This window comes from Artibeus jamaicensis, unplaced genomic scaffold, assembly GCF_021234435.1.
Source record: "Artibeus jamaicensis isolate MK-2021 breed Jamaican fruit bat unplaced genomic scaffold, CSHL_Jam_final contig_464, whole genome shotgun sequence".
Taxonomy (NCBI): Eukaryota; Metazoa; Chordata; class Mammalia; order Chiroptera; family Phyllostomidae; genus Artibeus; species Artibeus jamaicensis.
The window spans coordinates 20,275,401-20,302,456 of NW_026521842.1; positions in this window are offsets into that span (position 1 = coordinate 20,275,401).

The window sequence follows — 27,056 nt, forward strand, 5'->3', positions numbered from 1 at the left end:
CTGATTCCATCAGGGAAGTAGGGACTCCTCCCTCCTTCCTCTGTGTCGTCGCTCCTTTAACCCATCTTGTGTCCCCCAAGGCTGACACTGTGTTTGTACAGATGTGTTTCCTTCCCTGGGCCTTTCATCCTTTGGTGACAGTGTCTTGCATGCAGCTGTGTCCCCTCGTGCCCAACAGTGCCACATTCAGTGCTCACTTAAGTGGACGGCCAGAACCTGCCACCTACCCTTCCCTCACTCGGTTTATAATATCGAGACCCTGTTTTCTTTACATGCAGCAACTGGAAACATTGCATTGCGCCTCTCACTTACATCTTTGTTACAGTAACTGGCTCTTCAAAGTGCTCTGTATAAATAAAAGATAACTATCCTAAGGGCCAGAGACCATGCTGTTTTAGGGGCTTTTACACACAGTTGGCACCTCCTTGTTCTTGAAAATCAGGCCTGCAATCTCATCAAAACAAATGACCCTTGGAAATCCCCGGAGCAGAAGAAAAAAATTTTAAATTATGTTTTCTCTTGTCCCCTTTGGAAGAGGACAGAAGGAGCTGCACCCCGAGCCCAGTCGGCTCAGGTCTCCCCAGCTCCGCTCTCTTGGGTGACTGACCACCCTTTGTCATCGACCCCCTGTGTTTCTGAAGCCACCTCATTTCCAAACACCCAGCCTCCTAAGTATCCTTTTGCAAATCTCATCTAAAAGCCCTTCCAAGGCACTTAATTTAGAATCACTCCAGAGGGTACTGAGATGCCTGGTGCATCCCTTTAAAACCTGTGTGCTGTTCTCCACCTTCGGCCCCGGGGAACTTTCCGTCAGTTTCACAGAATCAGGTTTGGGCTCAACCAGGAGGAGGTTGAGGTGTTCGAGGGGGTGATAGTGGCCTCACGGAGGGAAACACGGGGTGTTTGTGACGGTTCTTTGCCGAGAGAAGCATTGACTCGACTCCGTGAGCATCTGTGCTTGCATCTCGGCTGAGCCGTGGGTCAGAGACCCGAGTCTGGACCGGTCAGCACGCACCCTCCTGCCCCTGAGAGTTGCACCTGCGCATTAGGTAACATGAAGGAGCCAGTTTTCTTTTTTGTGGGCTTTGCGTGGTGACATGGATGGACTCCCAGGGGACAGTGGCTAAGATGGTGTTCATGAAACGGTCACGCCTTGTGCGTCAGGCATAGGGGATGTAAATCTCACGCCCCACTCCCTGCCCCACACCCTGCCCCCCCCCCACAGTCTCCATCATGCCTCCCCAAATGGGTGGTATTCATATCACGATTAGGAACATTTTCCATGCTTCCTCAGATTTAAGACCTATCGATCCACATCATTGATTGGTTAACGCTATATACACTTTTTTATTTTTTAGAAAAAAACTCTATTAAATTCCTATATCAGTAGAAAGGTGCAGTCAGGTTTTTTAAAAACATAATGAAAATGGAGAAGAAATATTTGCCCTGTACTTAAGGATATTTGGTACATTTCCCGAGAGGAAAAAGCTCTCGGTTCCCGGAGGCGATCAGGCGGAAACTCGAGTGGGGGTAACGCGTTCGAAAGGGGCTCCGAGGGCCCGTCAGAGTGTCTGTTGTCAACACAAGACCCAGAGATCCCTGTGGAAAGGGGCAGTGTCACCGCGTCCCCTGCTGGGTCCCTCGCACCCAGATCACTGCCCAGCACCCAGAGTCGCCGGACGACTCCTCGTTGAATGAGGCAGGATGCCTAGGACCCCTTCCCAGTGCCACTCCCGGCCTCATCATCGCTCCCCGTCAGGGCTGTTGCAAAGCCCCCGGTGAGGCTGTGCGCCTGACCGTCCCGGGGTGTGCGGATTTCTCGGCAAACAGATGCCGCCCCCGCGGGTTCCTCCTCACACTCCCCCTCCTTCCATACTCTGCCTGCTCAGGATCCTCCAACAGAAATTAAACTCCGCAGACGGACTCCCCAGGGCTTCCCCGAAGACGTACTTTCTGTGAGAAAATGAGTTTATTGACTTGTCTGCCTCCGAAGAGCAGGAGGTGCGGCTCACGGTGCAGGGCAGGAGCCTGGTCGGGCTGGCGGAGGCCCTGCCGCCAGCGCCACAGTGGGCTCCTCGTTGCAGCCTCACTGTCACCGTGGGGTGACAGTGGGCCTTCCTTTCCACGCCAAGCTCACATCCCCATCCCCCCGAATGAAGTCCAGGCCCCTGGTGGGCGCTCAAGGGCCCGATTCTTCGGCCTAAGTTACACTTTCAACTTTATCCTCATCCTGTATCTGTCACATGCCTGGAATGAGGGAGGAGCTTGATACACTCACCTAGGAGGTGTGACGGAAGAATTTCCTTTTATTAAGGCTCCGTGCACCCAGGTTCTCTTCCATGGACTTGGGGATCACGGTTTGAAGTCCAGCTCTAGCCTTCTCTGCGCCCTGGCGTGCGCTCTTCCTTTCTGTCTGTGTGGTCCCCGCCTCCCGCAGGAATGGCTCCGCGTCACATCCTTCATTACCTCTTGACCGCCTGGTGGGGCCCACCACACGCCGCCTCCTTCCGGAAGCCAGGTGGATTTGCCTTTGCAGAGTGAACATGTTCTTAGGTCTGCCTGAAGTTCATCCAGATGGAGAACGGACCTTGTGTGCTATGCTGGAGGGGAGGGTCGTTTTCCCAGAATGCAACAGAAGCCAAAGAAGAATTTAGAACAGGGAATGACAGTCTCAGGCTTGTGTCAGGTTGCTCAGGCAGCGTGGTGATGGACAGAGTCTGCAGGGGAGAGGTGAGAGGCAACAAAATGATTTGGGAGTTGCCTTGGGTTTGACTCTGTTCACAGCAATCTCACCTCTCATGTTTCTCCTTATCTCCACTCCCCAAGTTCAGCAGGAAGCCGGGATTTCCTCCCTCCGTCTTCCTCTCTCCCTGGCCCCATCTCTGATGAATAGGCCTGCCTGGTTCCAGCTTCCCACACGTGGTTCCAGACCACGGATCCTAGTGATGTGACTTCATCACTTCATCCCTTTGCCCCTGAAGAAGGCTGTGGCCTCCCGCTGCTGTGGATCTCTGTCTGGGTTCTCGGCTCTTTTTCTTTTTAACCCTCACCTGAGGGCATTTTTTCATTACTTTTAGAGAGACAGAAACACTGATGTAAGAGAACAACATTGATCAGTTGATCCTATGAACCCTGGCCTAGACCAGGATCAGGGATCGAACCTGCAGCCTGGATGTGTGTGTTGAGTGGGAACTGAACTGACATTTTGGTTAGAGGACAATGTGCCAATCAACTGGGCCACACTGGCCCCCGGCGGTTCTTAGTTCCTCCCTCACTGGTGTAATCAGACGCCCGTATTCAGTTCCTGCTGTTTAAATCTTAGGGTGCTTCCTGCTTTTCCTTGTGGACCATGACTGAGGCATAGTCTGTTGAAGTCGTACGTGCAAAATACATGAAGGTCTAAATACGCGTGTTGTCCAAGGGTTGGAGGAGAGGAGAAGACTCAGAGATACCCTTAATCAAAATCCTACCTAGGGTTGTCATTCCTTGTCCCCTTATTTGCGCCATTTGAAATGCTGTCCACTGAGTCTCAGTTGTCACTGGACTCCCCTTGTCATGTCACGAGACTGTAGGGGATGATGTCTCGCCAGCCGCGAACGCTTTAATTCAGCACTAATTTGTATGTTTCCGTGAAATGAACGCACGAGCAGACTCCATACCAACACAGAGTTGAGAGGAGAGACAGAACATGAGTTACAAGTCGGTAGAGCAGGTACTTTTGTTTATTTGTGTGCTTTGGCTAGTTTCTTGCCAGCTGTGTGATCTTGGGTGAGTCACTTTCCTTCTCTGGGGCTTTACTGTCTCCATCTTACAGAATAGGATCCGCACTGGCCTTTCCGTCCCAGCTAAAATTTATCACCTTCTCCACTGCTCTGAGAGCTTATAATGGGACCCCTGCCACCAACATGTTGAGTTCTTACACTCTGGTGCCTGATCTATGATACCAAAGTCTGCACAAATGTTAATAACCTTGCTTCCCGTTGAAAAGCTAGCTGAGTACAGATGGATTTTCCAGGTCCCATCTGAGCTTTGCACCCAGCAAATCAAATATCACACATTTAAATGTCCTTGGCAGTGAGTATAGGCAGAAGCCTTTGCCAGACTTTGCAGGGAAGGTTGGTTCATTCACCATCAAGCAGTTCAAAGTCAGACCCTCTATTTTTGAAAGCAACCAACTTGCCTCTCACCGTCTGTGTTCGAGGACCTGGAATGATGCACAGGCTTCCTTCATTTCCAGCCTAGTCTGCTCCCAGGAGTGCACACTGGGAACCAGGAAAGAAATGTCATCTTTTGGCTGGTTACCTTAAGGCACCACAAACTACCTTCTTTGTATTTTCTTATTTTTGCCTTTTATTTTAAATGATCATCTTCGAAGAAACACATTTAAACATATTTTTCTCTTTGGGAGAATGGAAGAAGGCCCTTAGTCCGGGGTGGTTATTGGGGTCCACACCGGAGGTGGTGACCTCTTTGATTGAGCAGAACCTCTCTCAGGCCTTGTGGCACCCTTGCTAAGTCAATTTTACTGAGGGTTTTGTTTAGCTGTTTAGGGCAACTTCCCAACCCATAAAATAAATGTGTACTCAGTAACTGACATTTTGCTCATCTTTAGGTTTTTCTGATATTAAAGATATGTGGCCCCTTCCCATGAGGACCTGAAATCTGATGGGAGAAACAGAACAGTGAACAAGGAACGCTATACTGTTGGTGGATTTACAATACTGGATTTTTCTGCAATTCTTAAGTCTTGCCCTCATTTCCTCAGCCAAAGAGTGACCACTAGTGGTCAATTGCTGAATTGCAGGCAGAGAATGAATGGCTTTAGGACTAGAATTAGATTTTAACTTCCCAAATCTTAGCAAAAAAAAAGCTTTTTCACTCATTTTCCAATGTGGAAGTTTATATACCTGCATGTTTGATTTTTGAAACATAGGTTTCCAATATTATCAAAAGTTTGACCTATCTATTTGAAGGTATGTCTCAAAAGTCATAAAAATGGTACAGAAACTTTGTCCCTGGTTTCTCTTTAAGGAATTCACCCTAGGAAGCCACAGACGCACTTCATGCAAAGGTATATTGTACATATATTTACTACAGTGTTATTCACATCTCATTTTAAGGTATAAATAATGAATTATGGTAGATTGAGATCCTGGAATGCCGTGCAGTGGTGATAGCAAAACAGACTTAATGGCAGGGAGAGAAATTCATGCTATTTAATGTGATAAAACAGCAGGTGATGAAATTCTGTAGGCACTGACACCAAACTCAGATATTTGTGTGTGTGCCCCGCACAGTGGTAGATATGGATGCAGGTACACACGTAATAAAAATACAGAAGGACATGCACTGTTAACACTGAGCGTTTCCTGGTGGGGCTGCTTCAGGGGACATTTATCTTCTTTTCTGCATGCATTCAGCACTGAGTATGTATTGACTTTAGAATCAGAATATATGTTGACTTAAAAAATGGCTTTGGGATGTGCTCTAGGAATGGCAGTGGTGAGGGCTGCTTGGCAGAGTCATAAGAGATTTTGAGACTTTAGGGTCCCTGCAGAATGAACCCTGACTTTGCCATCCCTGTGGAAATGGACATTTCAAGCACCTCTGCGCATGTGAGGCTGAGGGCAGTTGCAATAGGGGATTTCCTCGGAGGACAGGGAACAGGTGGTTAGTTTGGACAGACTGACCCTGGACAGTCTTCATTGAGTGGAGCTCCTCGGACAGGGGCTCGCATCCGCACTTCCATCTGCTTCGTCTCCTTCCAAAGGCACCCACTGTGGGTGGGCGATTAGATTAACTCTGAAGCACCATGACGAAGAAGTGGCTCTGACCCAGCCTCAGTCAAGGTCGTGAAAGTGGGCCAGCCCTCTGCTTGTCTGATTCGTGACGGAGGTTGTACGTCAAAGGCCCGGAATGACAGTGCTACTTACTCCCTGACACTAACCAGTGATCTGCCCGGCTCACTGTGTCTCAAAACAGTGACCTTGGAGCCGCTTTCTAGAGAGAATAACCCTACAGCTCCTCGGCAGATAACTGAAAAACCAAATTACTGGTTGTGTGAGTTTCTTTGCGGCTCATAGTATGTGTAGATGGGATGCAGTCTCCCCAGCTTCCCCCTCCACACTTACCGCCTCCCCATTTACTTTCCGCTCCCCCTTTTAACTACCAGTAAGCAGCAAGGCGTTGCTACGTCTGACCGGTTCCAGGAGAGCCACTGAGACGTGTTTTGCTGTTGGGTGTGGTGAGCATCATGAAACTCATCCTTCTCACATTCCGTTCTTTCTCTTCCTGCCAGGCGCCTGGGCAGGGCCTACCCTCAGCGCGTTTCCTCCCTCTCTGAGTGTGCAGCCAGATGGACCACTGGCCGGAGCCCCCGGTTTCGCCCGACCACTAGGTCATGGTGCCACCTGAGCACGTCTGTGCTCCTCTGTAGCCCGCTGTTTGGTATTTATAACCAGGGGGGTGGCCTGGTAATCCCTACGTTTTCTTCCACCAAACTTTTCAACTTACTGACATCTGGGCCTAGAACATCCTTTGCTGTGGGTGTTCGGGGTGGACTTCCTGTGCACTATAGGATGTTAAGCCACAGCCCTGGCCAGTAACGCTGGCCCTCCCACTCCTGACAACTCAGAGTGCCTCCAGACCTTGCCCAGTGTCCCAGCTGAGAACCCCGCTGCCTTTCCCTCAGGAAAAGGTGTACTTCCGCCTTCCATTCTGCAGTATTGGGTAATGGCGTGTGGTTTCTGGATATACATCAGCAGGTCTCTCTAGAAGAGCCGCCTCATGAAGGGTTCAGAACGCTCCTGCTAACACGCAGCCACACTCAGAGGTCTGGCCTGTCTCTGCTGGACTTCAAACACCCCACAAGGGTGGATTTTCCTCATAGGCACCTTTACACAGCCTCGGAGGACCAATGCTGGCAGCGGGCCACTGTTGGGGGAATGGGGGCGCCAGGCCTTGTTCAGCTTCCTGGCCCCAGAGAGCCTGTGGGGAGCTTCGGCTTGGACCAGAGCCCACCGGGGGGAGAGGCTGCTGTGGAGGCAAGAACAAGGCAGCAACCAGAGAATGTGGGAGTGGGGGCAGGAATTTCCTTACTTCATTGGAAACAGATGCCTAGCGGGGGGGGGGGGGGGGGGGGGCTGGGGCTCAGCTGCAGGGAGAATGCTTGACAGCTTCCTCTCCCCACATCCCTACCCCCTCCTCCTCCCCGACTCTGCAAGGACTCTGGCTTCTCATTGAAGGGGGGGCGCTCTGGTTTAAGGGAAGCTGGGCTCGTTGTGACGTAGGAACACACTGTGCTTTCATGAGCTTGTGTGATATGACTCTATATACATGTGGTTATATAAAATTCTTTTTGTGATCTGAGTGAAACACCCTCATGGGTCCAAAACCAAGAACTGAGTCCAGGAACCCACCCCCGCCTCCAAGTCATCTTGTAAGATGACATCTCATTAAGATACAACTGATCACACCTACCAGCTCCCGCCTGTGCCTGGGGCAGACGTCACTAATTGACCAGAGTCTTTTCCCGCTGGGCCTTGATGCTGCCTCATTACCGTTATGCATACAGCACTCCAGGTAGATGGTACCCATCAGTCTGAGATGCTTGCCACACCCGCCAGTGACTCTGCCAGTCTCTCTAGAGCGGTATGGAAGCAAGGGTCTTGGGAAATGTGTTAATTGGAGATTGTCTTTGGAGAAGGGTTCTAAGAAGTCAGTCAGGAGTATATGTTCTCCCAGGGTTTTTCAGACTTTAATGTAGACACGAATTACCTGGAGATCTTTCTAAAACACAGTGTTCCTGGGGCAAGACCAGAGATCCTGCAGTTCCAACAAGCCCACGGGTGATGCTGAGGCAGCTGGTCACTGGACCACACGTTGAATAGCAAGGCGCTCACACAACCAGTTAGCACTTAGGTGATGGTGGTTCTGAGGGGCGGGGAGGAGAGCCAGGGCTGCTTCACCGTCCGCCGAAACTATTCAGCGCGGGGACTGCATTAACCTTTGCTCATCCGTCCACATCTCTTTCTTCTGACTTTTGCCCATCTGTTTATTTCTTCCCCTCCTTGCATCAACCAGATGGACTCACCTGAGGCGTCTCAGAACTGAAGTCCACTTCAAATCCAGTGTGTTCAGACCCTGACCGCAAAAAAAAAAAAAAAAAAAATGATTATTTGCCTTCACATTTCTGATGCTGGAGGCCACACCCTACTGGAAATTAAACCTTAACCAAGGACCATAGGGAGTGTGGAGATTCACTAAGAAGACTATTTTCTTAGAGCAGAACTATATATTTATGCAGATCCTGACGCTGGAGGGAAAGTGAGTCAGACTTTACATGGCCTGTCATGGCCTAGGAGAGGGCTTGGGTCTCTTTTGTGTGTGTGTGTGTGTGTGTGTGTGTGTGTGTATGAATGGCACCTGAGTTGAGAGAAAGTTGTTAAAATCTGGCTTGAATGATGGAAAGGGAACAGTGCTGGCAAGGGGCTCCTTCCCGCCATCCTTGTGTCCACTGCCCTTTGCAGCACGGGACTGCCGGTCCTTCACACAGACCATCTTCTTCTCCTTTTTGTTTTAATAAAAAGGGGAGAGAAAAAAAATGTGCGCAGGATCCTCTAGGGCTGCCTAGGAAAGACTGCTTATTTGGTATCTGTTAACAAAGAAAAACTGGCTTTGAGGAGAGAGAACGTTAGGAAGCATATAACGTGGCTGTGATCAAGTTTGTTGCTGCTGTTGCTATTGGTGGTGGTAGTAGTAGGAGAAGGAGCAGCAGTAGTAGCAGTAGGAGTATAATTTCTTAGAACTTGGTGGGTCTTTTCTCAGAGTTCATGAACTTGTTCGGGGACAATCTCTTTATCACATAGAGGCAAGCCTTGGAAGTTTCAGCTGACTTTGCAGACCTTGTGAAGAAGTCTCTTGATGCATTAAGCCCGCCTTGCCATGAAAAGTAGAGATGCGAACGAGGTCAGATTGGTTCTGGTGTCCCTCAGGGAAGGAACTGGCTTTTGTTCATAAAACACCCTTGACGTATGGTAGCACCCGGTACACAGTGACTCCACAGGTGGGAACAGGTGTATATCCGTGACCTATCAACTTGGGGCAAGGTGCTCTTTACTGAGCACTTGGCCAAGAGCTTCAGTGAAGTCTTTGCACACACGAGCGCATTGAATTCTCCTAGCTTTTCAATGAGAAGAAAACTGAGAGGCTCGGTGAGGGTGCGTGGCTGGTCAATTTTGAATTGTGGATTCAAATTTAAATCCAATTGGCTCTGAAGTCCTTGGTCTAATGATTATAGTGGAGGGATGGGTCTTACTTATTAGCTCAGTCCTTACCCACAGGATTGAGGAGAGGACCGTCTGCCCTCCCCTGCCCCTACTAGATTCCTCCCTACTACTCCAGGACTCCCCGATCTTACTTATTAGCTCAGCCCTTACCCACAGGATTGAGGAGAGGACCGTCTGCCCTCCCCTGCCCCCACTAGATTCCTCCCTAGGACTCCAGGACTCCCCGAATGAGCTCTCGGATGCCAGTTCCAGAGCGGCTCCCTTCTATTCTCCCCCTTCCACATTGACTTCCGCCCTCTCTGGGCTGTGGGGCCCGGGGTAGTGATGGGGGGGTGCGGGGCTGCGATACAATGAAAACACAGCAAACCTTAAAAGCACATGTATTTGGATTTCAGTCTAAGCTTTACTTAACCTGAGGCGAATTAACTTCACCTTCTCGGTTTTCAACTTTTCATTCTCTTCAATGGGAATGAGTGTATAGATGGACATGGACAGATTGGTGGTTGAAAGAATGGATGGACAGGTGGATCCATGAATCCAAAACAGTAATGAATAGGGAGGTGATGGGTGAGAGAGTAAAGACGTGTTGACATCATCGGGCGTAAATGGGTAAGAACGATATTTTCCTTCACGGCGATGATACACCTTTGGGTCAGGGTGAAAGAACTCGGGAGTGAAAGGCAGCAGAGACCCAGGGTTGGACCCCAGCGGGGGCCTTTGTAATTAGACTATTTCCAGGTCAACCGTCACCCAGGTTTTAGCCACGGAACACCGCCTGATTCAGGGCCGCAGGCTCGAAGCTCCAAGGGAAATTCAATCTGCACATAGATTCATACACACAAGAGCATGTTGCCATCTTCAAGAAGTCTTACAGAAACTTGCTTTATTATATTAATAACTATTATTTAACATCCAGTGACTGAAGAATTTGCCCACGGAGCCTCTACTTCATCTATTGCTTGCCGAGGTCAAAAGGACCTACATCATGTAGGATTTGCACTTTATATATGTGATGGCCCAGATTACATGGCACCCTCAATGTGACATCCATTTATTTGCATGGGTTGGTGGTCACCAAGAATCCCCAACTGATCATCCTTCTGAACAATCACGCGATGAGAATTAGAACTGGCTTTTCTGTCTCCACATGGCAGATGAGTGGACGGGCCTGGAGGGTGGAGTGAGTTGTCCACGTTCACTCAGCTTGCGCTGGACAAGCTGGACTCCACTCTAGGTTGCCCAGTACCAAGCTGGTTGTCTTAGAACCACGCACGCTCCAGAGTGCAGCCACGGAGCCTTTGGGGCCGGCTCGGGCGTGCCTCAATGCCAGGTCCGTCAAAAGGCATCTGGGTGGCCGCGATGACTTCACTTTTGGTGTACGTGGAGCTGTGGAGAACCCGTCCCAGCCCACAAGCAGCTCTCCAGCAAAGCAGAAAGGAGCAGAGAGAATGATCGCAGCAACGGAGGCCGTGATGACACGATCCAGGACTTGTAGAGCACTCCGCGGTTCTGCGAGCGCTTTCACACACTGTGTCAGTTTTGAGCATCACAGCCGCCCCACGCGTAAGCTGGGCCGGTAGTTTCATCCCCATCCGACGAGGAAGAAAACCCGCAGCCCAGAGGCGGGCCAGCGGTCCTCCGACGCCTCCCCCTCGCTCCTATTTCCAACGTTCAGCTTGGCGTCCGGGAGAGAACACGGTAGAAGTAGAGCCTTCTCTGGCCAACACCCATGCTTTCCTCCCCCCTTCCCACTGCTGTTCGTCCCACTCCCTTCCTCTGAAAGGGAACATTTCGCAATACAAAATTATGTGAAGGAAAGAAAGCAACCACCTGTAGCCCACATCCGGAGATGACCACTGTGTAGTTGCTTCTAGTTATTGTTTGGTGCCCATTTGCCTGTTATTCAATTTTCTCAAAATCTTTATTTTAAATGTGGGCAAAGAATCACATTTCTTTCCTACTGTACATCACCCATCTGTTGTCGGATGTTTAGAATGTTTTCCTATTTTCTGTAATTGAACACAATGAATATTATTGCATATAAATCTTGGTGCACTTTTTTGAAAACACCCCTGAAGTGAATTTCTTGAGAGCAGTTTTAGAGGCCGAGGGTTTCCAGGTATCTCAGGCCTTGGACACACACACTCTGCCACCATCAGACCAATGGCACCAGCTTGACAGATGCTCCAGCAACTGGTTTCTAACACTTAGTGTTACAATGCTTTTCGACCTTGTGAGCAGTCACACGCATGGATTTAATTTCTGTTTTTTAAATACCATTTTGGATAATCTTTTTTTTTGTAATATTCACTTTTGGTTGCTTATTTTTATTTCTTTAACTTCCTGTTCTTTTCCTATGAATATTTTATTTGGGCTATGCTTTTCTTAAAAATTTTTTAGAAATCTTTATGTATTAAGGAGACCACCACTTAAGTTACAGAGAATGTGTTTCTGTAGGTTGGAGTAGTAATGAGCTTTGAGTCGTGTTTTTAATTGATAAGGGACCTATAATGAGAGAGACTGCAGCCCAGGGTTAGGAAGACCTTTCTAGTGGTGAATGAAAGTCATGCTAAGAAGGGATTGGCGACTGGGTGATAACGCCATTTCGGGGAGAGGTAAACCAAGACTCAGAGGGGGCGGGAGCTTGGCGACAGGTCACACAGACAAAGGTGGCAGAAATGAGATTTGCACCCGCTGCAACCAGCAGTATGTGTGTGAGAGCGCCCCCTTGAGGGCTTGCTGGTTCCATGTCAAAGGATTGAGGTTTCCTTTATTTCCACACACTTCTGAGTTCTTTATATAGTATTTTGGATATGAACCTCTTATCAGATATATTATTTGCAAATATTTTTCCCATTCCATAGGTTGTCTTTTCATTTTGTTGATCTTTTGCTGTGCAGAGCTTTTTCATTTGATATAGTCTCACTTGTTTATTTTTTATTTTGTTGCTTATGCTGTAGGTATCATATCCAAAAAATGATTGTCAAGACCCATGTCAAGAAGCTTTGATCTGTTTTCCCCCAGGAGTTTGATGGTTTGAGGTCTTACATTTTAGTCTTTAATCCATTTGAAGTAAATTTTTGTGAGTGGTGTAAGATAGGAGTCTAGTTTAATTCTTTTACACAAGAATATCCAATTTTCCCAGCAACATTTATCAGAAAGACTGTTTTCTCCACTGAATCTATTTTGAATTTATTCTTTTATATGGTGTAAGTGATCCAGTTTCCTTCTTTTGCAGGTATCTGTCCAGTTTTCCCAAAACAATTTATTGAAAAGGCTATCTTTACTTCATTGTATATTCTTGCTTCCTTTGTCATAGATCAACTGTCTAGGTGTAAGTATTTCTGGGCTCTCTAGTCTGTTCCAATGATCCATGTGTCTGTTTTTATGCCAGTACCATGCTGTTCTGATTACCACAATCTTGTAGTATAGTTTGATATCAGGTAGCGTGATACCTCCAACTTTGTCCTTCTGCCTTGATATTGCTTTGGCAATTTGGGGTCTTTTGTGATTCCATATAAATTTTAAGGTTATTTATTCTCATTCTCTGAAAAATGCCATTGGTATTTTGACAGCGATTGCACAGAACCTGTAGATTGTTCAGGTAGTATGAACATTGTAACTGTAAATTCTTCCTATCCATGACCCTGCTATATGCTTCCATGTATTTGTATCTTCCCCATGTCTTAGTTTTCTGAGTGCAGGTCTTTACCTCTTTGGTTATATTTATTCCTAAGTATTTTCTTCCTTTTGATGCAATCAAAAATGGGATTGTTTTCTTAATTTATCTTTCTGACAGTTCACTATAGTATATAAAAATTCAATGGATTTCTGAATGTTACTTTTGTATGTTACTACTTTACTGAATTCATTTATTAGTTCTAATAGTTTTGTGGTGGAATCTGTAGGATTCTCCAGATGTACTATCACGTCATCTGCAAATGAGTTTACTGCTTTTCCTATTTGGATGCTTTTTATTTCTTGCCCAATTGTGTGGCTAAGACTTCTAATACTAATTAAATAAAAGTGGTGACAAGGGACACCTTTGTCATGTTCCTGATCTTAAAAAGCTTTTAGCTTTTCACTGTTAGTTATGTTCTTTATTAAGTTGAGGTATGTTCCCTCTATCTCCACTTTACTGAGATTTTTAATTATAAATGGATGCTGGATTTGGTCAAATGCTTTTTTTGCATCTGTTGATATAGATCATATAAATTTTATCCTTCATTTTGTTTTCATGGTGTCTTACATTGATTCGTGGATATTGAACCAGCCTTGCATCCCAAGAATAAATCCCACTTGATCATGTTACATGATCTTTTTAACATATTTCTGAATTTGTTTTGCTAGTATTTTGTTGAGGATTTCTGCATCTATGTTCATCAGTAATATTAGCCTATAATTTTGTGTGTGTGTTGTGTCTTTGTCTAGTTTAGGTATCAGGTAATGCTGGTCTCATACAATTGGTTTAGGAGCCTCCCCTCTTCAATTTTTTTGAATAACCCGAGGACAACAGGAATTGATTCCTCTTTGAATGTTTGGTAAAATTTACCTGTGAAGCCTTCCAGTTCAGGGCTTTTGTTGGTTGGGAATTTTTATTATTATTTATTTCATTTTGTCAGTAGTTAGTGGTCTGTTCAGATTTTCTGTTGCTCCCCAGTTCACTCTTGGATGATTATATATTTCTAGGAATGTATCCATTTCTTCCAGGTTGTCCAGTTTGTTGGCATATAAATGTTCATAGTGTCCCTGATAACCCTTTGCATTTCCATAATGTCAGTTTCACTTCTCTTTTATTTCTTACTTTATTCACTTGGGCCCTCTCCCTTTTTTTCCTTCCTACTTCCTTCAAACTTTCCTTCTAGATAAAAGTTTATCAACCTGGATCATCATTTCAAAGACCCAGCTCTCAGTTTCACTGACCCCCCAGCTCTTAGGAAGGACCTCTTCAGCTGAGATATCTCTCTCAGGCCTTAATCACCACCGACACCACCCCATTCTGCTCCTCCTACCAGTCTTGTTGTGGCTTCTTTTCTTACATTCTTGTTTACAGGACTTCTGTTCAGCGGCTCTTCAGGTGGTTCTAAATGACAGTGGTTCTACACTGTCATTGTGATTGTGATGTGCTCATGGGAGGAGGTGAGCATGGCGTTCTCCGCCATCTTAACCAGAAGTCCGCAAACAACTCTTCTAGGGTTTTTACAATGGTATCTTCTCCATAAGGAGTCGTTAGTTGGTTTGCTTTGAAGATGGACTGACATCAGGAACAAACATGTCACCATCTTGATGGTGTCACTTTCTGCTCGTGTTCTTTCTGCAGAACCTGTTCTCCAGAATCTCCATGTGGAACTTTGTTTCTCTACAACTCAAAACTTAGATGTTGTATCCGCTAAGAAGCCACTCTGAGGTCTGCCTCTCCCAGCCAGCTTTCTCTCTATGTTCTCACTCAGCACTTCTTATGCTGTGAGTCTGTGTCTCTCACCAGATTGGGGGGGGCGTCTATAAGGGAGCAGAACTGTATTTTCTTCATGTTTGAGCTGTTCTCAGTGCCCACGTTGTCTAGATGTACTCAATTGTAGACTCAGAACCTTAAGTGTGATACTTTGAGAGAACTTCTTTTTCTTCTATTGCTGTGGCCAGCTCAGGACACCTTGTGTTCTGAGTGTGGGTCAGTAATGTCACAACAGGTAGCCATTAGCTGGACAATTCGGTCATTAATCAGCATGACCAGCTTTCTCGCTCCAGACCACAGTGTGGTCATAAGTGAGTCAGGCCTGCCTCAGATCCTCCAGGACCTGGCACAACCCCTCTGCCTGTGAAGTTATATCCGTTGGGGATTTATCAGGTTCAGAACCAGGGACCAGCTATACTAGGGCCAAGAAGGCAGGATGTGGCTTGTATGGCTGAGGACACGTGGAAGGTAACACTTTGCGTATTTCAGGCACTGGGTCCAGCCATGAAGCCTGCCTGGCTGTAGTCCTCAGGGGATATGGAAGCTTACAATATGCTGTTTCTTTCTCCCTTTTCAGGAACTGTGGGCAGAGGGAGGGGAGTCATGTTCTTAGCTCATGAGCCAAATGCTTTGTTTATTGTTGCTCAGAAAAACTGAAGCAAAAAAAAAAAGGCAGAAGTAGCCTTGGGTTATGGAGAAGAAATAGTTTTTGTGGTGTCAGGCTTGGGTGTGACATCCAGCTCTGCCACTTACAGGCTGTGTCACTTGGGGGAAGATGACATCACTCCACACAGCCTCAGTTTCCTCTTTTGTAAACTGGGCATTGCACACACCTTCAACATTTTGTACGAGTTCTGGAGTTCACAGTGAACCACAGCGTAGATCATACATGCTCCCTGAGGCTGATTCTGGCTCCAACACCACCACACCCCTCATTCTTCTACCTGCAATGGATTTGCCACCTTTGCAGACAATCACAGAAGACACAAACACTTTCCTGAGGAACCCTGCTTCCCAGTACCCTACTCGAAAGGAAGCCATGGCAATGGGCCACACTGCCAATGGGCATAAATTTTATCTTGAATCTTTCTTCATTTGACTGGAGACAACTCTCGACTCACAAAAGAGAGGCTTCTGAAGAGGGTGGGACAGCAGAGAACGCCTTGGGGTGGGAGTGTGCACATGAGAGTCATGCTCTTAAAATCACCGCCTACGTTGGACAGCCCTGGGAATAAAATAGCAATAGTGCGTCTGTGCAGTTTCAGCGAGTTGCACTATTTATGAAGTGCTTTAAGCAAACAGCATAGAAATGACTTCGTCAGATGTGGCACTTGTTGTGCTCTGGGAGGTGTGCCAGTCTTATTGGCCTGTGTTATTTCGCCCTCTCTCTTCAGTAACTCTGAGTGTCTTCATCTGTAATTGTCCTGGCTAGTAGAAGGACTCTTGACTTCAGAGAAGTGAACGGTTATACAATCAGTAAGTGACTGAACGAGGCTCTGAAACCCCAGATCTGATTTCAAAACTGGTATTCTACCCACTGGACTCTCTGGGCCATAGGCACAGCGTTATCATGCCCAGTTAAATCTGCATTTCAGACAAACAACAATTTATTTTTAGTGTAAGTGCATTCCAGATATTACTTATACTCAGAAATGCTTCTGATTTATCTCCAATGAGAACGTAACTGGGTGTCATGCATGTTACCCAGTGACCCTCCTTCGAAGGCTCACGTCACACAGGCAGTTGAGAGGTGGGGCAGCAGGCCCTTGCCAGAGGCTGCCAATGTCATTTTCATGGACACGTGTCCTTCAGAAATGGTAAGCACTCTCTTCCGCAATAGAAATTGCGAGCCTCTAAAACAGTGGAGGGAAAGGCACTCTCCAGAACTAATTTAGGGTGTGTTTTCTAGATTAACTCGAGCTAGGCCTAGGTACTCTGAAGGAGTGCTGGGGACGAATTCCAAATCACACCTGGCAGCGACAGGTGTGGTGGGCAGGCAGCCTTGGCTGGGTGCACTCAGGTTCACCAGGCAGCTCGCTCTCCAAACCCTCAGAGGTCTTGCTTGGAAGCCCAGGCAAGGACCCGACCTGAGAGCCAATACCGGCTGCACCCCTACTCCAGGTAGCCACCATGTAGGCACCTTATTTATGGCATCTCACGTAGCAGAAGGCCGGTGCTGTGAGGGGTGATATCCCCATTTACTGATTCACAGACCTCGGTAGAGTCTCGTAGAGAAGTCAAGCTCACGAGTGGTCGAGCTGAGCCTAAAGCAGGCTCTTGTGGACCTTACACCAGCATCGTGGAAGGCAGGTGGGCCATGGCCTGACAATCGAGAGTCTACAGCTTGCTGAGTAGTCCCGTGTAACCGTTCACACTGTTCTCACAGGGATGCTGCCCGCATGCGCCTGTCTGTCCGTCTGCACCTACCTTGGCTCATTCTTCAAGGCCCATCTCAAAGCCTATGTCTGGGATGGCGGCTACTTTCCCGTCTTATTATTTTGTCAGGGACCCTGACCTCCCAAGTATTAATCTTACCTTTATTCATAGAGCAGATACATCAGATTTGGGGAAATAATGGTTCTTTTATCAAGCTGGTAACTGCTGGGGCCATTGAAATTCAAAGACTCTCCCATCCTTTGCTATTTAATGGCATTGATTTGCTGGTTTTTCCCCTTCTTACCCACTCATAGTTCCGTTATCTGAGTGAAAAGACCAAGCTCGAGCTATAAAAATATGATTGCATTGCTGCTATAAGTTCCCAAACTCCGATGGTTATAACCTGATGTGGGACATTCCAATTTTAACTATCTGCTGCTGTTTGTATTTCAGAAAGCCACTAAACACGTCCCACACTGCTTTTATATACATCACTACTTTTATTGCTTTTGTGTCATAATAAAAGGCAATTCATTGGAAGCTTAGGACTTTTTTCTTCCCGGTAGAAAAATAGCCAGCCTGGAATAAGACATTTCTGTCTAGTTTCTTTGCCTTACTAACTCTGTCCCATGCAATCAGTCCTCCGGGCTGCCAGATTCTTCTTACCCCAAAGCTGTCTATAAGGCACTGCCCTATTTAACCTTCAAGGCTGCCTGTTACATTCACATTCATTCATTGCAGGCCCTACACCCTTGGCCTGGCATTTAAAGATGGCCAGTGTCTGGCCTCATAACTCACCCATATAGAACAAAACACCTAGTTTGCTCTTCACCTCCTTGGGTACTTACTTATGATTTTATACACAATGTTCCTTTGCCACCATTTCTGGGAATCCCTTCTGCCTTGCTCATTTCCATCAGTTTAGTTCTTTCTTAAAAATAAAAACCCAGCTTTCTACCCCACTTTTCCATCCACACGGCCACATGCTGCCCCTTGGTATAGTTTTGCCGTGACTTCTCATTTGTAACCCTGCAAATGCAGACCCAAAGTTCCCTTACATCAGGAAACAGGTCTTTTCAGCTTTATTTATCCTGTGCTGTGCCCTGTGTTAATGATACATTGGAAAAGGAAGGCACTCTGGGAGGGAACTCATTGGATCCTTCCTTTCACAGAGGGCACCTGACTTGGCCACGGGCGCGTGGAAGTTCACGGCAGCTCCCCGGAAGCCAGCCACAATGCCAGTTCCAGGAACAAGGAAGAGCGAGACGGACAGATGGATACATGCAGGCATTGTACGTAGGTGTGTGTCAAACTCTTGATCTAAAGATGGGTGAAACCTGATAATAGAGAAATGATAACTAATATGTCTAGTTAGTAGAATTGGAAGTTACTCTCTGTCCTGCCAGACTCAGCAAAATATTCCCACTGAGACCTTCGCAGGGCGTCCACACAGGCTCTAGAGGGAAGACGTTAGGTCTCCGGGCAGCATTAGAACCAACCAGGTGCATGTTTCACCAGGGACCCAGGTCCTCTCCTGTGGTGTGCCCCTCCAGCTCCGAGGACTGATATATATATAGTTAATGGTCTATGCGATGATGTGTCCATTAGTTACCAGCAGTTCTAGCCCTGTGGCGTCTCAGGAAATTACCTACCTGGGCATCTCTCACATGGACAGGTCTCCTGATGGGCGACTGTCCCTGACTCTGGAAATAAATACCTAGTGACAGGACTTACAACCAACCTAGGAAGCCCTTAAACTTTGTAGACAATTCTGACTCCTATAAAGACCCTCGTCTAGTAAGGTCAGTCTCTTTGTTCAGTTCATGTCAACAGTTGTTGACGGTGGCTGGTGTGGGTGACACAATGCCACCCATGGAGATTATGGCACAGAGGTGTCCCCTTGTCCTCAGGGCACTTTCAGTCTAGGTAAACTCTCACTCCCTGCAACCCCCATTAAATCTGGTATCAAACTGAATGTTCTGACCATCACTGAATAGTCAGCCCTTCCTTCCCCGTGGGCTAACCATCACAGTGCCTCCCAGTTCTTGCCGAAGTGCAGTTGTTCGAGTTCCTCCACATTCCTGGGCACCCCCTCTTTTGACTGCCTCCCCCTCTTGGGAGTATGAGAGTTATAATCACCGAGGAGCCATGTGAACTTGGCCCTTGGTATGGTTAGAGTCTCCAGTACAACAATGCCTTAGTATAGATCGTAGAGGTTATTTGAGTTAGGACTGGAATACCCAGCACTGGAATGTCAGCAGAGTCATTGTTAGTCTAGAAAGCCTGACGGCTGGCCCACTTTCATGCAGGGTGGCTGTCCATCTCCAAGGTAGTCTGTTGCTGAGTTGTATGACTTCAGGTGTTCTTGACCTTGACATCTGAGTCCCCCCACGTGCATCCTCAACATGGGTTTCACATATATTCACCTGGCTTGGCCTCTTCTAAGGATTCCCACACAGCTCCTGATAGGTCAGAATGTTCTGGAGGAAATGTCATTTTGGTCCAAATACAGGCTCTTCTTTAGCCACTCAGCTCAAGCGACAGTGTTCCTGTAATAGGTGACTGTAACCTTTCATGAGATAATGTAATGCTTGTTAATCATGCGTCTACACATGTAACATCTCAATAGTGCTTCACAGGAGATTAAAATGAGAGAAAGGCTGGAGGACAGTCTGTGTGCCTATGAGCAGTATTAGAGGAGTCAGAGCGATTCATGCGTACAGCAGCTCCCACCGGGTGTCTGGCTCTGAACCTGGTTCTGTGGTACAAAGCTAAACGAGGTGCATCCCATCAGATATGACCCAGCAGGAGTGTGAGGGCAGGTGTCTGCCCCTGTTTAAGGAAAGCCGTGGCACGTAAGTGTTAGCGCCAGACAGGAACTGTCTGGGAGAAGCCAATATCTCCGAGACCCACCTCACGTTGGGGGTTCTGAGGCCTAGGCCTTTGCCACCATCACTCGACCCCTGAAGTCCTGCGCTACGCCTGGTGTAGGCACAGGCTCCTTCTATTCGTGTGGTACCAGTGCAGCAAAGGTGGCTCATTACGGCGAATGTTGATTAAAGATTCCGAATTAACAAGAAGGCAATCAGAACTCAGAGCTCTGCACTCAGGCTGATCTCAGGTGTGAATGTTGGCCAACTTTTGGTTCTGCGATCTTTAACAAGTCATTTAACCTTTCTGTATCAAAACCTGTCCATGTTAAAACTACGAATTGATAGTACTGCCCACACTGGACCATGGTGAGAACAGACTACAGTGGATGCCAAAAGAATTGGCTATAATTACACAGAACAGGAATCCTTCCGTGGAAGGGCTGTGCCCGATTCCGGCGTAATCGTTGCTTTATCCTGTCAGCATCATCCAAGCGCAGGCCCCAAGATGCACACCCCCCAAAAGGACACTTTCGCCCTTCTCATCTCTCAAAGTGCAATCTTTAATTTGCTTCACATTTTCCTCCAAAGTATTAAGCATACATTATTTCAACTGTCTCCATAAAAATTTAAGGCAGATAACAGATGTTCTTCTCTACTAAGTGTTGGGTTTCGAGGCAGAGACCTGGTTGTGAATTCTGCCTCCTCCAACAAACAGTGGGATCCGGATCGATGGGCTCCCGCAGTCGCCATCTGCAAAGAAGAACAAGGACGCGATGGTGAGACAAGGACACCGACCGCACCAGCTCCTCAGAGGACGGTATGTGCTCTGATGTGACATGGTTACAGTGTTTATACTGTCAAGTCCCCATCAGTCTCATTGGGGGAGATCAAAGTTCATGGCATGGAGAAGTGGTCAAGGTCACCGACAGTCCGAGTCACCCACACAGGTCAAATTGGGACCCTTTTAGTGGAATCAGCACCCATACTCCCTTGGGACTTTTTTAGCCTTGACCCAAATCTGGTCTGGCTGAAGCTCCCATCTGCCCTCTAGACCAGATTTGAGGCACAGCACATTGGTTTTTATCGTGTATGCCTTCAACAGTGTAGTCCAGCTGGGTGAGGGTCTACCCTCACTGTTCATGGCTTATTACAGTCCAGTAGAAATTATCTCAATGACACTTTCCTTTCAGAGCTTCCTGCTAATCATGCAGCCACTGAGGCTTAGTGACAGCGTAGCTTCTCACCCGGGGAAAGGGCAGGACATGATCTCAACATGTCCAGGTCCGCGGGCTAATGTTCCGAGTTTGATGGAACTGTTGCATAGTCACCTTCATCGTGCCATGAACTCTTTCTTAGTTCAAACAGGACTGCCTGTGCCTTGGTAAGGTAGTCTGCCCAGAGTATTAGGTGGGTATTAAAGAGTTAACCCACCTTCTCCAAACCCTACTTTGGTGGAACACCCATGGACCAAAGGGGCCCAGCACCTGTATGACTTTAACATGATGAATAAACATTCCTCCACAAATGAACACTATTTAAGTTCCTTTGGCCAGTGGGAATAAATTGAGGGATGTATTGAAAAGCTCCTGGAGTGTCTCATAAAGTTGATGTAATAGCCAAACCTTGGCAAAGGAGATAAAAGAGACTCTGGGGATTTCCTCAGTAGACACCGAAGGCTGTAAAACTGGACTGTAGACTGGCGGTGTCCAATATAATAGACACGAGCCACATGCCGGTACTCAGTATCCACAGGTGGCTAGTAGCGTCCCTGACAGTGGACAGTGCAGCCTGCGCAACAGTCCATCCCCTGAGAGTGTCCTGTTGCAGACACCGCTCTAGACCGAGTGCCTCTCTCCAGGGGACGCTCAGACTGTGTCTACATTCCGGAACATTCAGCTTTGATCAGGGAGCGCAGAACCACTTCTACAGGCCTGGCTGTCTTGAGTCGGGGGGGGTGGGGGGGTGCCCTAACCACCCTGCGTGTGATGCCTCCCAGCACCCTGAGATGATGAGATGGAGACACTCTGCCCAAGCCCACGGCACAGGCGAGTGACAGATTCCGGGTTACAGCCCACTTCCTGTCTCTTGTTTGTTACATTCATGATGCCTTCTTTCACATTCCCCTTTTTAAAATCTACTGTATTAGGAAGGGCATTTACATTTATTTCCTCATTGCTTATTTTGGGCAGTATTTTTAAAACATCATAATAAGTATCAACCCTCTTTAAGAAGACCCACGGGGCATGTTAATAAGAACAAAAGACAGAATTTTTATGTCTCTCCATCCCAAAGTACAACCTCACGTGGCTCGGGCTGTGCGTGCTGAAAAAGCATTTGCACTAGTATCAGAAACTGAACGCACAAATTAATTATTGGTGTCATTTTTACACAGTCTGGCCAGGTAACGTAACCCCTGAACATCTGTTTATCCTCAGGAGTTGTATCTTTGGGATGCAGCTGTCATTGGTGTCTTCTATTGATTGACCTCTACTGATCGATCATCACGAAATCCCTGAATCAGGCTGATGTGTTTTCATATCGAGGTAAGTGGACCGAGGGATTTAGTTACCTCCACACTACTAAGTTTCTCCTTGAGTTTCCAAAGTTCATTTTCTAAGGTTTCTCACGGGGTGTAGTGTCTGGCTTCTTCTGTCTCATACATGACTTAAAATGGGGTTCACGGGTTTTACACGAGAGAGGGTTACAAATGCGGGATCTGAGGTCTTGTCCATTGTCAAACATCAAGAGTCATTCCATTAATTAACTTGGAAAATGAAATTGCTTTAAATTACTGAATGCAGGCTCGTTCTGGCGCTTAACCACCAGCAGGGCCAGAAGCAATAACTTCCTGAAAGCTTCCTATTGCCACACAGAGGAAGTCGTTCTTGAAGGAAAAATAACAGCCCTAGTGGGGTCGAGTTCTGTGTGCACTCACCCGGTCCATCCCCAGGTACTTCCTGCCTGGAACTGGAATGCAGGATGGCCGCTCGGGCTCCGAGGGTTTCCTGGCTGGAGCCCCTTCCTGAGTATAGGTCACACCCTGCTGAAGCTGCGACAGGCTGCGTTTCTGTAAAGCAAACACACAGGGGTCAAGGAACAGTCCAGGCTGGTGTCCCACTACAAACCCCTCAAGCCTGAACACAAGCTGTGTTTTTCTTTTTTTCAAAAATATCTGAACATTTCTAGCCTTATATATTTACCTCCTTATCATCAGTGATGTTTAAAAAACCACCACGGTGGGACATGCCTATGAGCACAATTTTACCTGTAAATTCTGCATATCATGGCATTTGGGATTAGTCACCCCTTTGAGTAACTTCTGGTTCCCGCCCCCATTTTAATTTAGGTTCAGCAAGGGGAGGACATCTCCTTTACTCTTTGGAGGCCACAGGAACCACCCTGGGGGCTTCTGGAGTTGTCCTGTTTCAGCTCCTGTAACTCCCCCTTTTCTTCTGAGACAGAACCTACAGCTGCTAGTGAGCACATTACAAGGGAGGAAGGAAATACCTAGGACGCCCCAAGGGCGGACAAGTGACTCGTCCTCCTCTCAGCCCCAGTTCTCAGACTTACAGCACACACACCATCACCACAACCCCATTAAGACAGGCAAGTCCCACACCTTTAATTCCACTTACAGAAAAGCAAAGGACTGTGGCTCAGAGAGGGAGAATGCATTTGTCACCACTCTGCCTTCTGAGAGGCCCTGTCCTGGGACAACGTCTGACCTCCAGAAGCACAGCAAACCCCTGTCTGAGGCTGTGCTGAAGGGGGTGAGGTGTTGTGCATGTGCCTGGAAGGCAGGTCTTCAGTAAATGGTGATGGGACACAGCTACTTAAGGTGTAAACTTGATCCTCCAGGCTGTGGGTTTCTCTCTCAGCTTTTAAACTCACACACATGCAGCCTCCTCAACCACTAAATACATTGTGAGCCCTTCAAAGCAAATTCCCACAAATGGAAGGTGCTCTTAATGATTCAGAAGACAAAAACCCATCATCCACCCCCGGTCTGTATCACCCAGGGGCCCCGGCTGCAGTTCAGGCTTTTACTCCCCAGCCATGGCCAGCAGATGCCCAGGTCTCCCCAGCAGTTGATCCAGGGCTACACCCACCCCTCAGGGGTCTGCTCTCAGTCTGTTGCCTGTGGCGACACAAGGGTACTGGGAGGCCACGGACCCTCCACCCAACACATACACACTCACCTGCTCACAGACACCCACACATTTAAGAAGCAGAGCATGAAAGAACGATCTGGAAGCTACTATTCACACCACTCCTCTATTATCAGAGAGATGAACCCGGCTGCCCCACTGCTTTCAGCCAATGGCTGTAGTTTTCTTAGTGATGATGGAGACCCTAGACCGCTCTCAGTTACATTCTCCTCTGAGTTTCTGCTGGACCCTGGGGCCACGGAGAGGAGCAACAGCAGCCCCTTCTCTGAAAGACAAGCCACACCAGCCTCTGCTGTGTGAGACCCTAAACGTGACAGCTGGGAGGGGCCCAGGTTGGGATGGGGGGGCCCAGGTTGGGATGGGGCACCCCGCCCACTGCATTACAGGGACACAGAGGAGGGCCCCAAACTGAGGTTGGAAGAGGTGGTCTTCGGAAGGCGATACTGAGGTCAGTGATGCAACAGGAATTAGTGAAGGGAAGGGAGGGGAACAGCTTCCGGGAAGGAGAAGCACGGCGTGGACAGAGGTGTGGCCGTGCAGCTCGGGGATTCGGGATTCCCGGGCAGGCTGCTCACCGGGGCCAGAGGGAGGGTGGGGAAGAAGGAACAGGAGCAGGGTGGGTGGGGTGCAGGGCACGGTTCCGATGGGAACTTCCCAAAGTGGGAGCTAAAGGGCTCACAAAGAACCACCCATGGAGGCACAGGGGCCGAGAGATGCGGACTTCTCTGCAGCATCAGGCTGCCTGCTGGGCCCGGATGGCCAGGGGAGGTTGCTGAACAGCCCTGAGAGGGGCCTCTCCCCCTGCCTGGGGCAGACCTACCCTCTCCTCTCCTAGTCCATTAGACACAGGACTGCACTCAGTTCTCGCAGACCAAATGCTATGTCCGAGTGTTCGGACATAGGAACGTGCTTGGCACAGCATGTCTGTAGTGTGCTCTCGGTGAACACGAAAGGGCAGGCTGACCATTCGGGGTCATGGCCCGTCCCCAGGTGTTGATGCAGGCAGACTGACATGAGGAGGAGGAAGGGGGTTCGCCCCACCAGGATGATGATCAGACTGGTATTTGGGGGTACAGGGCAGCAGTGGGAGAGAAGGGAACGTGCCCCACCCACTCCCCCATAGTCAGGCTTTGGAAGAGTGAGCCAGGGTGCGGGTCTGCAGCCAGACCCGCCCAGGTTCCAGAGGAAATGAGACAACATTCAAGCTGAGACCCAGGAAAGGGAAGGAGAACAAGGACAGGAGAGACACAGTATCAGCCGGTCCCCTGAGCCATTCTCAGGGAAACAGACACTGTCCAAGCGACGAGATATGGAGCCTACAGCTTCCATCCATGACTCACTTAGTGGGTTGTTTCCTCAACATCAGAACCCACTGTGCCCGGAGTGAGACCCTTTCTAATGTTGGGGGAGGGGCCTGCACTCATGCACTCTGTTGAAACCTCCACCTACCAGGAGAGCAGGACTGTACGTGCCCACCACAATCCCCCAGCAGACTAAAGGTCCAGGGGGGAGGGAGTCCAGGCTCCGAGGGAGAAGAACCCCTGAGGGGCAATACTGTCACTGTGTTCCCAAAGCCCCAGCGATGCTGAGTCAACTCCCCTGATGTCAAGCTCCCCCCATGGCTAGTCAAATTTATACCCCGGTGACCTCATCCATGATGCCCTTCATGCCAGGGACGCCAGCCTGGCACTAAATACATGGCTGGGTGGGTGCCTCACACCCTACTCCCAAATAAGCCGCCTTCCATCCCCAACCTGCCAGCCTCCACGGAGGCGTCCACAGGCCTCACAGTGACACAGCTGCGGGCAGTCCCATCTGTGCACCTCCCTCCACTTCTGTCACGTGGTGTGTGTCACCCCCCCCCCCGCCACTGTGCCACTCACAGGACCTTGCACTTCGTTGGGTCCTCATTCTCATCACAGATAGAGCCACTGATCTGGCGGAGCCAACACCCTCCAGACGGTCCCTCCACCTGCCCAGTCTTAGAGACCACGTCCGTCCCGCACACTGGAATTTCTCTCCATAGGCGTCTGCTCGTGAGACACGGAGTCCAGGCTGCGCAGCTGCCGCCCGAAGCTCGACGGGGAGGAGGCAGAGCAGGTGAGTGGGAAAGGCCCCTTCAGAGGGAGACACACAGACTGGTGTGGGCCACCTTTCACACGCATTGGTGTAAGACTCTGAACAGTTTCCTTGGGTATGAAAAGCAAAGCCAAGAGAGCTATTTAAGTTCCTATCATGACGCGTGACGACCTACTATGTGTACGCAGCGTGATGTGAGCATAAACTTGACTCCCCCTTGAGTCTCTGTCATCCCTGGGAACAGGGAGTGATTCCCATTTCACGGAGGAGGGGGGTCAGGCTGGGAGAGGAGAGGCCTGATCCACGGCACACAGAGACGCAACGCCGCAGCCGGGACTCAGACCTCGGCCTGGCCACCTCCGGCCCCAGGTCTCCCTCTGCCCCACAGCATCTCCCTTCTCTGTCTCTCTCGCCGCCATGGGGAGGAAATGTCAAGTATAGTTCCTGAATCCCGAGCTTCGAAAGTCAGGCCAAGAAGTGCAGCAAATATAGTACACATGCCATATCTGGTGGGAAGCGAAGAAATGTCAAGTTCTGAAACCATGAATGATTTTCCTGCTGTTTCCTCAAGTCGGTACAAGCCCATCTGTGCGTGGTTTTCCTAAGGCCACGTGCCGAGGAGAGGTTCCCTCCAGGTCTGTCCTGCTCCCTGGCGCCTCCCGTGATACTCTCTGAAGCAGCACAGAGGACACACAGGGAAGAAAACTGGTAGATGTCACAAGCCCTGGCCAGATCTTGAAGCTCATTCCCAAATACCCAGTCTGACTGAACATCTCTCTTCTTCATTTAATAAGAAAATATGCCTTCATTCCTCAATCAC